Raw genomic sequence first — 16244 nt, forward strand, 5'->3', positions numbered from 1 at the left:
AAAACAGAACACGATAACAAATTTGGAAGTGGAAGGAAGAAATATACAGAACCCAGTGGAAATAAGGACTGCCTTTCAAAAATACTTCAAACAGCTTTACTTTCAGCAACCCCAGAATGAAGCAGATATAGAGGAATTTTTGAAAGAGAATGGGCTATCGAAAATATCTCAAGAAAGCAGATTGAATCTGAGTGATAGGATAACAGATCAAGAAATTCAGAGTGCCATTCAGAATATGCAACTAGGCAAGTCCCCAGGACCGGACGGACTGACTGCTAAATACTACAAAGTATTGAAGGACTGGTTAATTCAGCCGTTGAAAGATGTCTGTAATGAAATACTTCAGGGGAAAAAAGCACCAGAAACGTGGAAGGAAGCTTTTGTCACGCTTATACCGAAGATAGAGACTGAAAAACATAAACTCAAAAACTACCGCCCAATATCGCTATTGAATGTGGATTACAAAATCTTTGCAGACATTTTGGCTAGAAGATTTAAGAAAGTATTAATAAAGGAGATTCATAAAGATCAAGCAGGTTTTCTCCCAGGAAGACATCTATCTGACAATGTGAGGAATATAATTGATATATTGGAATTTTTGGAGGAAAAAATAAATACAAAAGCAGTTTTGATATTTGTGGATGTGGAGAAGGCCTTCGACAATATTTCTTGGAGCTTTTTGAAGAAGAATCTCCAAGGTATGGGAGTAGGCCAAGAATTTGAGAATGGTATAAGTGCAATCTATTCTGAACAAAAAGCTAAATTAATTGTAAATAATGTAATAACTGAGGAGTTCAGAATAGAGAAAGGTACAAGACAAGGGTGCCCAATTTCCCCTTTACTTTTTATATCAGTCCTGGAGGTGCTGCTGAATATGATTAGAAAGGACCAACTGATCAGAGGGATACAGGTCGGATCTAAACAATATAAATTAAGAGCATTTGCAGACGATTTAGTTTTGACACTGCAGGAGCCAGAATCCAGTGTAAAAAGAGTCTTAGAATTGATTCAAGAGTTTGGTCGATTGGCAGGGTTTAAATTAAACAAAGTTAAAACCAAGGTTTTGACAAAGAACTTAACAGAAATTGAGAAAGAAAGGTTTCAGAATGAGACAGGATTGACAGTAGTGAAAAAAGTGAAGTATTTGGGAATTATCATGTCTGCTAAAAATGGGAACTTATATAAAGATAACTATGATAAATGTTGGTCGGAGATAAAGAAAGATCTAGAAATATGGTCTAATTTGAAACTCTCGTTAATGGGTCGTATTGCCGCGATAAAGATGAATGTACTGCCAAGAATGTTGTTTCTATTCCAGACGTTGCAAATTATAGACAAAACTGACTGTTTCAGGAAGTGGCAAAAGGATATATCTAGATTTGTCTGGCAGGGCAAAAAGCCAAGGATAAAATTTAAAATATTAACTGATGTTAAGGAAAGAGGGGGCTTTGCCCTGCCAGATTTGAAACTTTATTATGAAGCAGCAGCTTTTTGCTGGCTAAAAGAATGGCTACTTCTTGAAAACACTGACATGTTGGACTTAGAAGGATTTAATAATGCTTTTGGTTGGCATGCATACTTATGGTATGACAAGGTTAAAGTGCATAAAATGTTTAAAATTCACATTGTCAGAAATGCATTGTTTAAAGTTTGGATGAGGTATAAAGACTTGCTTGAAAATAAGACTCCAAGGTGGTTGTCCCCAATGGAAGCAAAAGCACTAAAAAAACTCAATATGGAGGCCAATTGGCCAAAATATTGGGAGATTTTAGAGCAAGATGGTGATCGAGTGAAATTACAGAGTTACGACAAATTAAAAAGTAAAGTTCGAGATTGGCTTCATTATCACCAAATAATGGAGGCTTTCAAAATGGATAGAAAAATTGGCTTCCAGGTGGAAAAATCAAAATTGGAAACAGAATTGTTAGAACCCAAAACTAAGATTCTGTCAAGAATGTATAACTTGCTGTTGAAATGGAATACACAAGATGAGGAAGTGAAATCAGTGATGGTTAAGTGGGCCCAAGACTTGGGTCATAACATAATGTTTGCTGACTGGGAAAAGTTATGGACCACTGGTATGAAATTTACAGCATCTAATGCCTTAAGAGAGAATATTATGAAAATGATATACAGGTGGTACATGACACCAGTCAAGCTTGCAAAAATCTACCACTTACCTGACAATAAGTGTTGGAAATGTCAAGAGGTTGAAGGTACATTCTTTCACCTTTGGTGGACATGCCCAAGGATAAAGGCATTCTGGGAGATGATTTATAATGAGTTGAAAAAAGTTTTTAAATACACATTCTTGAAGAAACCAGAGGCCTTTCTCCTGGGTATGGTTAGCCAACAGGTGCATAAGAAGGATAGGACATTTTTCATGTATGCTACAGCAGCAGCAAGGATACTCATCGCACAGTATTGGAAGACTCAACAGCTACCCACACTGGAAGAATGGCAGATGAAAGTTATTGACTATATGGAATTGGCAGAAATGACCGGCAGAATCAGAGACCAGGGAGAAGAGACGGTGAAGGAAGATTGGAGGAAATTCAAGGATTATTTACAGAAACATTATAAGATAACGAACATTTGATGACATCGGATTGAGGATGAATGGGTATTTGGGAAAAAGTGATCAGAGAAAGATTTAATATTTTGTCAGACTAAGGAAATGCAATTATCTATTAGTCTTTAAGAGTATTAGAAAATCAAAGTACGATAGAGGACAAGAATTTGCAGACAGAATATATGATTTGGAATACAGAGAAGGAAGGTCTGGGGAAGTCGGAGAAATAAGTTAATGTAAAGAATACAAGGAGACAAAAATTGTTTTTAATATGTTTTATTTTCTATGTTGTATTTTGCTGTTTTGTGTTTGTGTGTTGTAACACTTATCTTTTCTGTTTTTTCCTTTTCTTTTTCTTTATGTTGTTTTTCTGAGGTTGTTTGTTTAATGTTGTTTCAAGTTTCTGTTGTAAAACTCAATAAAATATTATTTAAAAAAAAAAAAAAAAGATATTGAGCTAGATGGACTAGTGACTTAGAATAAGGCCTCTTCCTATGTTCCAGTATCACTAAGATTCTGGGCACGAAGCATTTGGGGGATTGTTATTGTTATGGATTTCATGCATTTTATTTCTGCATTCTGAGCTGCCTTGGGAGGCTTTGCCTTGGAAGGCACGTAAAATAAATAAAACCAATGTTAAAATAAACAAGGCTGAGCAGCATCTTTAAATGCCCTATTTCTGCTAAAAGAAACTCAAGGCACAACAGCAAGGGGAGGTGGATTTGCTGTAACGTAGAGGAAGCCGCTCCTGCCTCTGAACTCCTGCCTCTACGCCTAAGCTTCTGAGCCCTTCTCCGTGTTTTAGGTGTTTGGAATTCATCAGCTTGTCTCAGTTGCTGGCAGAAAGGCAAAATGCATTCATAGGACATCACAGCTTGTACCTGCAGCGGGAGTCCAGCACAGCACACAGTGGGAGCTAATAAATGCTCCGTGCCAGTGTGTGAATCAATGAAACTCAAGTCTCCATTACTCTCACCTGTTCCTGGCCTCCTGTGCCCGTGTCTTGAAGAAAGACATCTTCAGTTGCCTGAAACAAACTGCCCTGCCTTGTCCTGGCCTGACACTGGCCGTGGAGTCATCAGAGGACGGAGCAGACACCCCTACAAATCAAGGACCTTGAGGAGCAGGCAGGGCCCCCCTGAATCCAATGCTAAGGATCCCCTTAGGTTGATAACTGAAACTATCAGAGGCGGAGGTGGAGCCACTGGCACTCCAAAAGCTTCAGATTCAAGCCGAAGAGTGACGGCTCAGTACGAGTCAAGGAACCAAGAGTTGTTGGTCTACTTGTGAGAAAGAGGTTTGCTTGTAAGCAATTCCTGATACTCCCAGCAACTGTTTTTGGGGTGTGATTAGTTAATAACTTCCCAGTGTGCTGGAAATGACACATCTCGTTCTCTCTTAAGGCTGCCAGCATAGCCAATGGTCAGGGACAGTGGGCATTGGTGTTGAAACCATGTGGCATTCTAGATTTGGTTCCACACCCTGGTGTTGTTCCACCCTTGGTCTCCTGTGGCAAAACAGGTATGGAGCCCTTAAAGTTTACGTAACTTTTTGCAAGATCCTCTTTTGCAACAAGAGCTAGGCAGTGGCTTGCAAATTCCCTTGTTACAAGAAATGAGTTCTTGTGCCAAAAAGCACAACTGGGGCATCTTTTCCGCTATTTCTACCATATATGAATGTTGCTTGGAATTTGGAAGAGAAATTGAACGTGTACTAAAGTAGACAAAAAATCCTCCTCCTCACCCCTATTTGGGTTTTGGGTTTGTTTGTTTGTTTGTTTAGCATCCAGCCTGATGGGGAGGAGGGCGGAATTGTTTAAAACCCTATTTGTGTGAGAAATCTCTTTTGCCTTCAAAGAGTGGCTGATAAATTTCAGCCGAAATCCTGCTGCCTGCAGAGCGGCAGAGACATCTAGTGGCCAAAATGCTTATTGCTACCCAAGTAACGCTTTCTTTACTCTAGGGATGGGGAACCCTTTGGCCCTCCAGACGTTCTCTCGCCAACCCTAGTGGCCAGTGGCCAGGAATGTTGAGGGCTGTGCTCTGGAGGGTCACAGGCTAACCATCCCCGCTCAGATCAGTCTCACTGCTGTGCAGCAGCAAGTCTGAACCGTTGCTAGTGCTTTGCCCACCATTTCTTCGCAGCTCAACTCTTTTCATGTTTACTCATGTGCAAATTCATTGGCGTTCTGTTGTGCTTACAATAGTAATCAGTGTAAATAGGATTCCAGCTTCTGATTTATAGGCCAGCCTTTTCCCTGGCAAACTATAGCAGTCAAGCACAATTCCAAACAATGCTACCTGTTACATCTGGGGAAATAAGCAAGAATTGCTCACGAAGGCTCGTACAACACTTACTGAGAAGTGATATAGGAAACTTTGGGCTGTGCCCACACTAGAATCATAGAATCATAGAATCACAGAGTTGGAAGAGACCACAAGGGCCATCGAGTCCAACCCCCTGCCAAGCAGGAAACACCATCAGAGCACTCCTGACATATGGTTGTCAAGCCTCTGCTTAAAGACCTCCAAAGAAGGAGACTCCACCACACTCCTTGGCAGCAAATCCCACTGTCGAACAGCTCTTACTGTCAGGAAGTTCTTCCTAATGTTTAGGTGGAATCTTCTTTCTTGTAGTTTGGATCCATTGCTCCTTGTCCGCTTCTCTGGAGCAGCAGAAAACAACCTTTCTCCCTCCTCTATGTGACATCCTTTTATATATTTGAACATGGCTATCATATCACCCCTTAACCTCCTCTTCTCCAGGCTAAACATGCCCAGCTCCCTTAGCCGTTCCTCATAAGGCATCGTTTCCAGGCCTTTGACCATTTTCGTTGCCCTCCTCTGGCTCACTTCTGGATCAAAAATGTAGGGTTTGAGCCTGGAACCATCCATGCTCAACCATACTCAACGTTCTGCTTCCACTGTAATTGTTTCTAGATCCTGCCATCCCACAAGGGGGGATATAGTTAGATAATAATGCATTTGAAAATGCTCCCCTTGATTAGATTATCCATACCTTTCACTCCCCGCTGAACATGCCACAGATAAATCAAGAATGAAGTGGTGACTGCAATATTGGTATACGCCCACCCACATCCTTAGGCAGGTGTGGGTAGCTTCCCCACCCTCTGCCTCCAATTGCTGGGAACTGCTTGTGTCTCTTTTCATCTGTTTTCAATGGACACACTGCCAGGTAATGCAGAACGAGCCTGCAATGAGCTCTTATTTTTTGAATGGAGCCAGTTTCTCAAGAAGTTAGTTTGTTAGTATTGTTAATGTTGTTTTCTGGATTATGAGTGATGTAACGCTTTGTGGATTTCATAATATGACTTTTCTTGAGGTTGTGCTGTTTAGCTTATTTTTGTTTTGTTTTGTTTTGTTAACAGTGCTTTATAGAAGGCAGTTGTTTTGCTTATGATTTGTAATTGATTTACTGATGATTTGTTAATTATTTTATATGGTTTATGTTGTAATTGTGATGTTCTTTTGTATTATTGTTATTTGTTTTTGGAAGCTTTGTGACTTGTGTGATGTGGAATGAAATGAAGTGCTCCTTAGGGGCAAAAAACAAATTGCAGCAATTAAAACTATTAGCAGGATTAGAATGACACTTGTAGTTAAAAGTGGGACTATGGTTTTATGGAAGATTTAATAGAATTGGATTAACAGAGAAGATGCAGGAGAACATAAGGCCCACAAAACAGGAGGAGGGAAGTCAAAGGGGATTTATGGATATTGTCTTATTTATTTTCTTTATGATTGTTTGTAAATCTGAAAACCCAAATAAACTTAATTATTTTTTTGCAGTCGATCTAGATTGTGCATCGACCACACAGAAAAAAAGACAAGTACTCTCCATTGGTTCTAGAATAAAATGTGTGTGCATAGCCTTTGTTGCTATAGCATTCTCATTGTGGCTGAATGATCTTTGGGGAGCTCTGCAGGATGAGGTGGGAAGCATTTTTCAGCCCAAAGGATGCATTTATATCTGGGTAGCCTTTCAGAGGCCACAGGCCAGTGCAGAGAGTGGGGAAGCAAAAGTGAGTAGAGCAATAAATCTAAATTTTAACATCGTACAGTAAACTAGCTTCTATGTACAGCAACACACCCTTCCTTGTTAGTTGCTTTGTACAAAAAAAGGAATGTTTCAAAGCAAATTGACAACAAAATAATATTCGGACTGATAAAACCAATTAAAAGCCAAATTTAAAGTGACCTACAATACGAAATTCCTAAAATGCTCATCCATCAATACAGCAAGAAGGACAAATGCTAACCTACCCATGGGCAGTGCCAGATGGGGGGTGTTTGTGCAAGCACCCCCTGCAATTTCCCCCCTCATTGCTGTACTCTATCATTAACTGCCCTTCCTGTGTCCCCTCACACCCCCCCCCCATGGCATCACTGAAAAGACAAGCACCACTGTAGAGGCTAAGTTGACCACAAAAGCCTGGGCAAACTAAAATGTCTTCGCTTAGTGCCTAGAAGCTGGCAGCATTGGTGCCAGGCATGTTTCCCGAGGGAGAGCATTCCAGATGGGGACCTAGAGGCAGGATCCATTTCACAATAAATCATCCGTGAAATGAAATGACGATGCGAAGCAGCTCTAATCTGCATGGATATTTTGTCCATTATAAGCAATTCCCATAATTTGTCAAACCACCTTTTTAATAAGTGGTCCCTGGCGGTATTTCCATCGCAAAGGCAGTTGAAATTTGGTTGTTTTGGAGTGGAACCAGAATGTAATAAATCCTTCAAATTCTGTGTAGAATCATTTGCACAAACTCCTTGCCATGGCTTTTAGTTCCTTCCCATGCATTAGCAATGTGCAGGGCAAAAGAGCAATCTTGATGTGATCATACGCATGATTGCATCAGTATTCCCTTGGTGCAGAGTACAAGATGCAGGCATGCACTTTTATGCATGGTTAAGACTGCATAAAAAACCAATGCCGTACACCTTTGCTTGAATAAATATTAATTCTGTGTGCTTTAGAACTGTGTGTGTGTGCTTTAGAACTGTTTGTTTGTGTGTGTGTGTGTAGGTAAAATGCTACACACACACATGCACACACACACACACAAATCAATGCAGTTTTAAGCAAGATGGCTTTTTATACAATGGCTCACCTGTAGATGGTAGGAAGGAGGCTATGGAAGAATGTTGGCGTGTTTTCTGGAGCACTGCCTGGGAAAGGTTGCTTTTGCTGATGGTGGCCAGTCTCACTTTCCTGAGATGTACGCACACAAATGCACACATGCAAATGGAAACACACATTTGCCATGTGCGCATATTGCAGGCTCATATAAAATATCCATTTAATACATATAATGTGTGCTCTGAAAAACTGCCAGAGGATCTTTGTTCAACCAGCAGGGGGTGAGCTAAGCTCACAGAAATCCTTTCTAGTTGATTCAAGGTTGTTGGTTGTGACTGAGAAAGGTAAAGGGGATTAATTTTTCTTATTACAGCAGCTTCTACCAGCGCAATCAGTTGGACACTGAGTATAAGGAAAACTTATCATCTGACTGCTCCCAAAGCAGATAGTACCAGGTTGCAAATCCAGATTGCTTAGCCTCCTGTATTGGGTTGTGGCAGACTATCATTAGGTGGAGATACACCACAAACATTCAGTCCTGCCTTTGCACAGACTGTTGCCCATTTACACATGTGCACTGCAACATACTAGCCTCTTGAAATGAAACTTGCACATAGCAAGTAATCTGAGTGAACTCAACTACATTATTCCTCTCTCTCAGGTCTTTCAGGCAACCTGTTTGTTGAGTATTCATCCTGGCTTGTTTGTACAAAAATTGCAGGGAGGTTGTAAAGAGCCACTGTTTGCTGAACGTTCATTCTGATTTGTTTGCACAGAGGTTGTTATAACCTCACCTAGCATTGCCACAAATTCCAGTGCATTTTCCCATCACTTATCTTATCGCAAAAAAATCAGGGGTTTTGTTTTTTTAAGTAAGTTTGTAGCACAAGAGCACCTAAGCCAACACAAATTTGCTGGTATAGGTAAAGGTAAAGGGACCCCTGACCATTAGGTCCAGTGTTGGCCGACTCTGGGGTTGCGGCGCTCATCTTGCTTTATTGGCCGAGGGAGCCGGCGTACAGCTTCCGGGTCATGTGGCCAGCATGACTAAGCCACTTCTGGCGAACCAGAGCAGCACACGGAAATGCTGTTTACCTTCCCGCCAGAGCGGTACCTATTTATCTACTTGCACTTTTGACGTGCTTTTGAACTGCTAGGTTGGCAGGAGCAGGGACCGAGCAACGGGAGCTCACCCCGTCACTGGGATTCGAACCGCCGACCTTCTGATCGGCAAGTCCTAGGCTCTGTGGTTTAACCCACAGCACCACCCGCGTCCCTTATATACTACTTGCTGGTAGTATATCACATATTCATACTCGCAAGATAGTGACAGTCTGGAAAATGCCACACTCTCTTTCTTGCAGCTTATATTCAGTGTTGGCGTGGTTGATATTTCCTGAGTGTCTTGGAGTGAGGGGACACTGAACAGCCACAGAACTGCCACAGTGAAGTTGTGTCTCAAGTCCAGCCCATGAAATGTTGTCGCCTGAGACAAAGGAGAAGGATGCCTCCTGCCCGCTTTGTTCCATATATAGAAGCCAACTGGCCTGGCAGTCGCTTGGACACCTGCTGAATGGATCAGCTTCGTCCACTATACCGGAAACAGCAAAAGAAATCAGGTCAAAGGAGGGGAACAGGTACATAGCACAGAGGGGACATATGTTGCCTGAGGTGGTTGCCTCACTTTGCCTAATGGTAGGTTCGGCCTTATTCATGTCACTGCTATACCGTATCATACGCTTCTGTGCTTCTGTATCACAAAATCCGCTGCTGGGTTCCCCCTTTGTCTGTCTTTAGAGTTGAGTGAGAGGATTCAGTTTAGTCTTGGATACCTGCCCTCCCATCATTCCTACGCTCTGCCACCCAAGGTGTTTCTGTCCTTTGCTTTTGCCATTGCAGTGCCCTCTTACCAGCTGGAGCCTACATACATACATACATACATACATACATGTCTCATCAGTTGATGAGAGAGTTGAAAATCGGTTCCTTCCTTCTTCCTTTTGAATACAGCAGTGGGACATCTCTGTAAAAAGGGTGTCTATGTGTGTGCACATGGCAGTGGTCTGCAGGTTGAAAGCAGCGTATCAGCATATGGTTGGTCCTGGGACAGGGATACTTTTGGAAGTGTATGAGTGACACACAGCCTGTGAGTTGCCGACTTGCATACCTCTTGTAGTCAGCCTCTAAGATGGCACAGGCTTGTTCCAGTTCTGGCTGGTGCTCCTTGGCACTGGTAGGGCAGAAGGCTGGGAGGCGAACTGTAGGTGGCGCCAGAGCCAATGACAGGCAGAGCCAGCTAATTCTAGTGCCCTCCCACCCATTCTCCTCCTTGCTGAATTCTACAAGGGCAACACTGAGACTAAGGAGGAAGAAGCTGATGGCTTGTGCCACCCCCTCGACTGGATGCATTTAAGAAAGCAGGCAGGTATGGCAGACAAAGGGCAGACTGAGGTGGGTGGGGGCAGTGCTCCATCTGCCCAAATGAACCAACCTTCTCTACTTATTTTTGCTTCAGAGGGTTTGAAAATTGCAGGGAGGCAAGTTTTGGTTAAACTTTCCAACAGTATCAGCTGTTCAACAGTGGAACTGGCTGCCTCTGGAAGTGGTGGGCTCTTAATGTGAGGCTGGACAGCTGCTAAGGATGCTGTAGTTGCCAGATCTTGCACCAATGTCCCTTGCAACTCAGTTCAATGAGCTTTTGCTGCTAAGTTCCTCTGGAAAGAACCTGTGCGTAGCTTAGCCAGTACAGCATGAAACTATTAATCTTAGGGTCATGGGTTTGCGCCTTACGTTGGGCAAAAGATTTCTTGGGGTTCCCTTCCAGCTCTACAGTTCTATGGTTCTATGAAGGAGATATGTGAATGCTGAACCATTAATTCCAGACTCTTGAAATAAGTGTACAGGGAACTGAGAAGATGTGGGGAATCTCAATATCTTTCTTTAAGATTCTATCTCTCTTTGTGTGTGTGTATGCAGGCCCCCTGCCCGGGGGTTATTTGGGAGGAAGAGTAGGGCAGAAAACAAATAGGAAAAATAGGAAGCTTCCTTGTACCGAGGCAGACCATTGGTCTACCTAGCTCAGTATTGTGTACACTGACTGGCAGCAGCTCTCCAGGGTTTCAGGCAGGGCTTTCTCCCAGCCTTACCTGGAGATGCTAGGGATTGAACCCGAGACCTTATGCTTGCAAGGCAGGTGTTCTGCCACTGAGCCACAGCCCCAAACAATAGAATATCCTAGCCTCTTTTCCTCCCCCGCTGATGCTTTCCCCCTGTTTCCTCCATAGGCACTTCCCAATTGGATGTCCAGCCTGTTCCCAACTTCCCGATTCCATGAGCTGACAGAAAGTTAACAGGTGGGGAACCTCAGCCAGGTTCGTTTCTTCTTTCAATGGCTGATTTTGGAGGGAATTTAGACAACTCTGTCTCTGAACACAGTAGCACTTGGTGGGGAGGATTCTATCCTGGCCTCAGAGGCCTTGGTAGAACTGGAGCAGATTATGTGTGCGCCCTTAATCCATGGAGCTGGTGGTACCAGCAGTCCTCTAGTGCCTTATATAAATTACCTCTCGTGCTTTCCAGCTCCTGTTTCATGTGATACTGATTGCAGGGGTTTTGTAGTAGAATCTCACGCAGGATTTGGAAAGAGTGTGTGTGTGTTGAATCTGGAGCTGGTGGCAGCAGCAGTCAGGTCAACAGGAGCCCCTTCCTAATGCCTAGCTAACATTTCAGCCTCAGTGAATGTTCAGAAAGTGCAGTTTGCATTGTATCCCCCTTTCACTTGCAGAAACAGCTGATTAAATTACTTCCTACATCTATGGATGAGAACAGGGAGGAAGAGAAGAAGGGAGAGGGAGAGAAGGGGGAAAACATGGATTGAGATCCACTGGAGGGGACCACTTGCGTTATGAATATTATTTCTGAAGATAACCATGTTAGAAATCCTCAATTTTCAGGGTATCCTTTTTTTGCTCTGAAGGACAGATCTGGTTAAAACGTTTTTAGGCAGTGCTTCTAGATCAGGAGTAGCTAGATTAAATCAAAAGGCACACCTAGGCCAGCTTTTTGTTCTCACAGTGGCCAGCCAGAAGCCTCTGCTGGGCTCACAGACAGGAACTTTATTTATTTGATTCATTGCATTTATAAGCCCACCTTTTACTCCAATGAGCTCAAAGTGGCGTACATGGTTCCCCCTTCAATGAATCCCCTAGCAGCCCTATAAGGTAGGTCAGGCTGAGGGATGGTGACTGGTTCAAGGTCACCCAATGAGTTGCATGGCTGAGTGGAGATTTGAACCCTGGTCTCCCAGGTCCTAGTCCAACACTCTAACCACTACACCACACCAGCTCCCACAATGTGATATGAGAGCAATAGCTCTCTCCTGCTGCTGTTCCCTAGCTAGTAGTGTTCAAAGGCATGCTGCTTAGGGTTGGAGGAGGACTAACCTTCTTTTTAAAGCCATCCAAGTTGGCAGGCATCACTACACCTTGTGGTAGTGAATCCCATCATTCAGTCATGCACTGTGTGAAGCATAGGGGTAGGTGACTCATGTCAATTTCGGTTTCTTACAGTTTCTCATTTTTCAGTCTTTAGGTTTGTTCTCTGCATATCCACATCCATTAGCGTTTTGTTTTGTTTTGTTGTAAAAAAGAAGCCCTCCTGAAAATAAATCAGCAATTTAGTGCAAAATTCTCCTAAAATACACATTTGGTTACGTTGTATTGCCTAATACACACATTTGTGCAAAGCAACTCCTCCAATGTCATTTTCACTAATCTTTGAATTTTTCTGCCACCTTTACACCTTTTAAATACATATTACATGACTGGAAAGCTGCAGTGCAATATTCTGAAAAGTGAGAATTTCAAAGTTTGGCTGTATTTTGGTTCCCATGTTGTTTTGTAAACTTGTGAATTAGGTAGATTTAAATACAAACTGAATGGAATTTCTCCTCCCCCCATCCTTATTTGGATTGTATTGTTAATGAACTACTAATAAATTTATAATAATTTCAGTTGTAGATTAATAGTTCCTATTCTCTTTTTTCCTGGACTGGTATCTTCTGTCTTCTTTCTTTCTTTCTTTCTTTCTTTCTTTCTTTCTTTCATTTCATAAATCATTAGAAGGCACAATAGAGTCCCTGGATTTTAGCTACAACCCTGAGAAGAATAGCTTCTTCTTCTTTTAAATGCAAGTTTGTAGTCCTGGTAGTTGCAAGTATATTTGGAAAAAATACATTGCGAAAAGACTTACAGTTTTGTCAGAGACGAAGTAAGACATGGAAATGACAGCTGCCCCTCCACCCCATGGTTATAAGTTCTGGCAACCAATGTGCCACCAATTTGGGAAAGAGACTCTTACATTTCTCAGACTGGCTTGTCTGATGAAGCCATCATCTATCCTTCATACACATGGTTTTTGTATTTCATGCTTACTCAGAAGTATCTTCCAAGTACGTGTATATAGAGTTGCAGCTTAAGACTGCAGTCCTGTATCTACTTACCTTGGAGCAAACCTCAACAATGTAAATTACTGGAGATAGGGAACCTGTGGCCCTCCAAACTTTGCTGGACACTGATTTCCATCAACTCAGATCACTGACCATGCTGAGGCTGATGGGAGTTGAGAGTCCAACAGATTTCTGGAAAACCACAGCTTTTTCAGAACTGGTGCAGTTGCTGAGTGGGGTTCTTATTAGATGGTTTCAAATGCCACTCCCCCTCCCCCCCCCTCGCTAGCTGGTGTCTTAAGAATTGCTAGACTGAGCCAGACCAAAGTTCCATGTAGGACAGTCAGGGCTGCTTCCAATCTTGGCAGAGTGCCCTCCATGGACTCCTTTGTATATCTGTGCCTTCCGCTTTGGTAACGCAACAACGAGCTACCATTTTAACCAGGTGTAGGCAGCCTAAGGCCCATGGGCCAGATGCGACCCAATCGCCTTCTCAATCCGGCCCATGGAGGATCTGGGAATCAGCGTGTTTTTACATGAGTAGAATGTGTGCTTTTATTTAAAATGCATCTCTGGGTTATTTGTGGGGCATAGGAATTCATTCATTCCCCCCCCAAAAAAAATATAGTCCTGCCCACCACATGGTCTGAGGGACGATGGACCGGCCCATGGCTGAAAAAAGGTTGCTGGCCCCTGATTTTAACTCTCCCATAAATGCCCTGGAATGCTCCAGTAGGGGCCACCATTAAAAATTCCCACAATGTCTAAAATTTAAAATGGCCATTTGTAGTTGCTTGCCACCTGGCAAGGGGGCTAGAAGGAAGGCTTCAGTGTCAATGAGGCCCCAGCAGCTTCCTGATGATGCCAGGTCCTGGTGCCAGTAATGGAGATCATTATACCTTTATGTTTGTTTTTTTTACCTCCAGTATCTGGTCATCAGACAGGATATATTGCACCTGAATGTGGTGGCACCATTCCTTGCTAACTTACTTGTCACCGATCAAATTCGTGTGACTCTTTTAGAACTTTTGACTGTTGTAGCAGCATTTGCAACATCCTGTAGTTCTGTATGGTGTGAAGGAGGAAGCATCTGGCTGTTGATTCCAGATCCTGAGTGTGCAGCAAAACGAAAGTAAGCTAAAATATCTGTCAGATCCAGGTCTGTGCTCAAAGGCTGACCACTTGTGGAATGCTCAGTGCAATTTAAATAGGAAGCTGCTATTCGATGTGCATGTTGAATTCTCCTCCATGCATCCGCAGGGATTTGTGTTTGTCACATGGCACCAAATCCACGATAGTGTGACTTTTCGAGTCCTACGACATGATCATTTCATTGTTGTTGACAGATTGTCTCATAGTTTTATCTTGATCGTGAGCATATATTGCTTGTTGGGAGACTATAGGTGGTGTGGCATTTCTTGTGGTTTAGATCATAGCAAATGGAAGGGTAGCACATCATGGCAAAAGGTTAAGTTTTGCCATGGATGGCTGTTTTAAAGGGAGCAATGCTCCCAAAGAGAAAAGCTGAGGTAGAAGGTGAAATAGTGCTTTTCTAGAACACAATGCCATGTGTCCATAGGTGGCTCTATGAGGAGGTGGGGAAGATATTTCAGCCTGAGGCTGCATTTCCTCGTGGGCCAACCTTCTGGGGGGCCACATCCTGGTGGCGGGTGTGGCTGCAGGCCAAAACTGGGTGGAGCCACAGGTGGGACTCTTGCCTTGGTGCAATAAGCCAGGCTCAACATAGAGGTTTCTAAACCCAAAGTGGCAAAATAAGAGGACATGCTGGGCAGAGGCACTCAGGGAGGGAATGGAGCAGGGCCAGTGAGTGATGCGGTGTGGGGAAGGTCCCATGGGCCAGGTAGAAAGTCCTGGAGGGCCACATCTTGCACCCGAGCCTGAAGTTCCCTTAACCTTAAATGGCTCTTTGTTTGAGTGCCCGCTATGTGTGCAAAATGTCCCCACCGCCTTCTCCAAGTCGTGCTGAGAAAGATCACTTCCTGCACCTTTGTTGAGCTGCTGCCAATCAGTGTAGACAATACTGAGCAAGACACACCATGAGTCTGAGTCAAGGCAGCTTCCCATGTACACAGCCTGTGGGGAGACTTCCATGCCTGCCTGGTTGCGCGCCACACAGATTTCTGGAATTGCAACTTAAACCGACCTGGAAGTTCTGCCCCCTCTGACCTTGGACGGCCTATCCGCTAACCCTGGGTTTCAAAGGGCTCTATGTGGCTAGGCTGTGGTGACAGAGAGGCATTGTGCACACATGCGGAGGGTCGCAGAGCCTTTTCTTTTTCTGCACGTTGATGCACTTCAGGCAACTCTCCATTTACGCAGGGTTAAGTTCCAAGGCACCGCGCATGTCAGTGAAATCGCGTGTATTTGAAGCAGCATTGGGAAAGCCTACAAACACCCTCTAAACCTCTGGAAACCCTTGAGAAACACTTCAAAAAACCAGCAGCACTTACCAGACACCCAATTCCACCCCAATCACTACCTCTAAACCTCCTTCCTCAAACTCAAACCCTCCACAGGTCTCAATGGTCGGCTTGCGGGTACCCTGTTTTTTTGCACCTCCCCCACTCCCTTTCTGGGTTCTTTTGGGGCCATTTTCGCCATTTTCAAAGCTACTTCTGGGCTTGGTGTGATGTGTGTGTGTGGAGTAGCATGTCACTTGGACACACATAAATTGGTCGTGACCTGTATTGAACTCTGTTGCTTAAAATGTCATTGTTACACTTTATTAGTCGCTTATCTAACAGAGTAACCCAAGGCACCTTACTTTAAAATACCTGCTAGGGCTGCATTATGGTGTTTGATAACCAGAAATCCAGGAAGCCGCCCTTTAAGACACCTTTCACAAATACACATATGAAGAGGTGATAATTTGCTACCTAATTGTAACATGGGGTGTGTTTTTTGTTTTTGTTTTTTTGCTTCTTCCATTTTAAAAAATGTGTCCACCCTCCCTTGTCTTTGGCTCTCCCGCCAATGCAGTTACAAGTTGGTCACAGCTGCCATCTGTTCTGTGAGTAACTCCTGCATGTTTGCGCATACAGCAGTTGACCATCGCTTGGGTCTGACGTTGGAACCTCACCGCATTCCTCAGGATGGTGGAGTTAC

This window comes from Podarcis tiliguerta (assembly GCF_965153285.1).
Source record: "Podarcis tiliguerta genome assembly, chromosome: 14".
NCBI classification, from domain to species: Eukaryota; Metazoa; Chordata; class Lepidosauria; order Squamata; family Lacertidae; genus Podarcis; species Podarcis tiliguerta.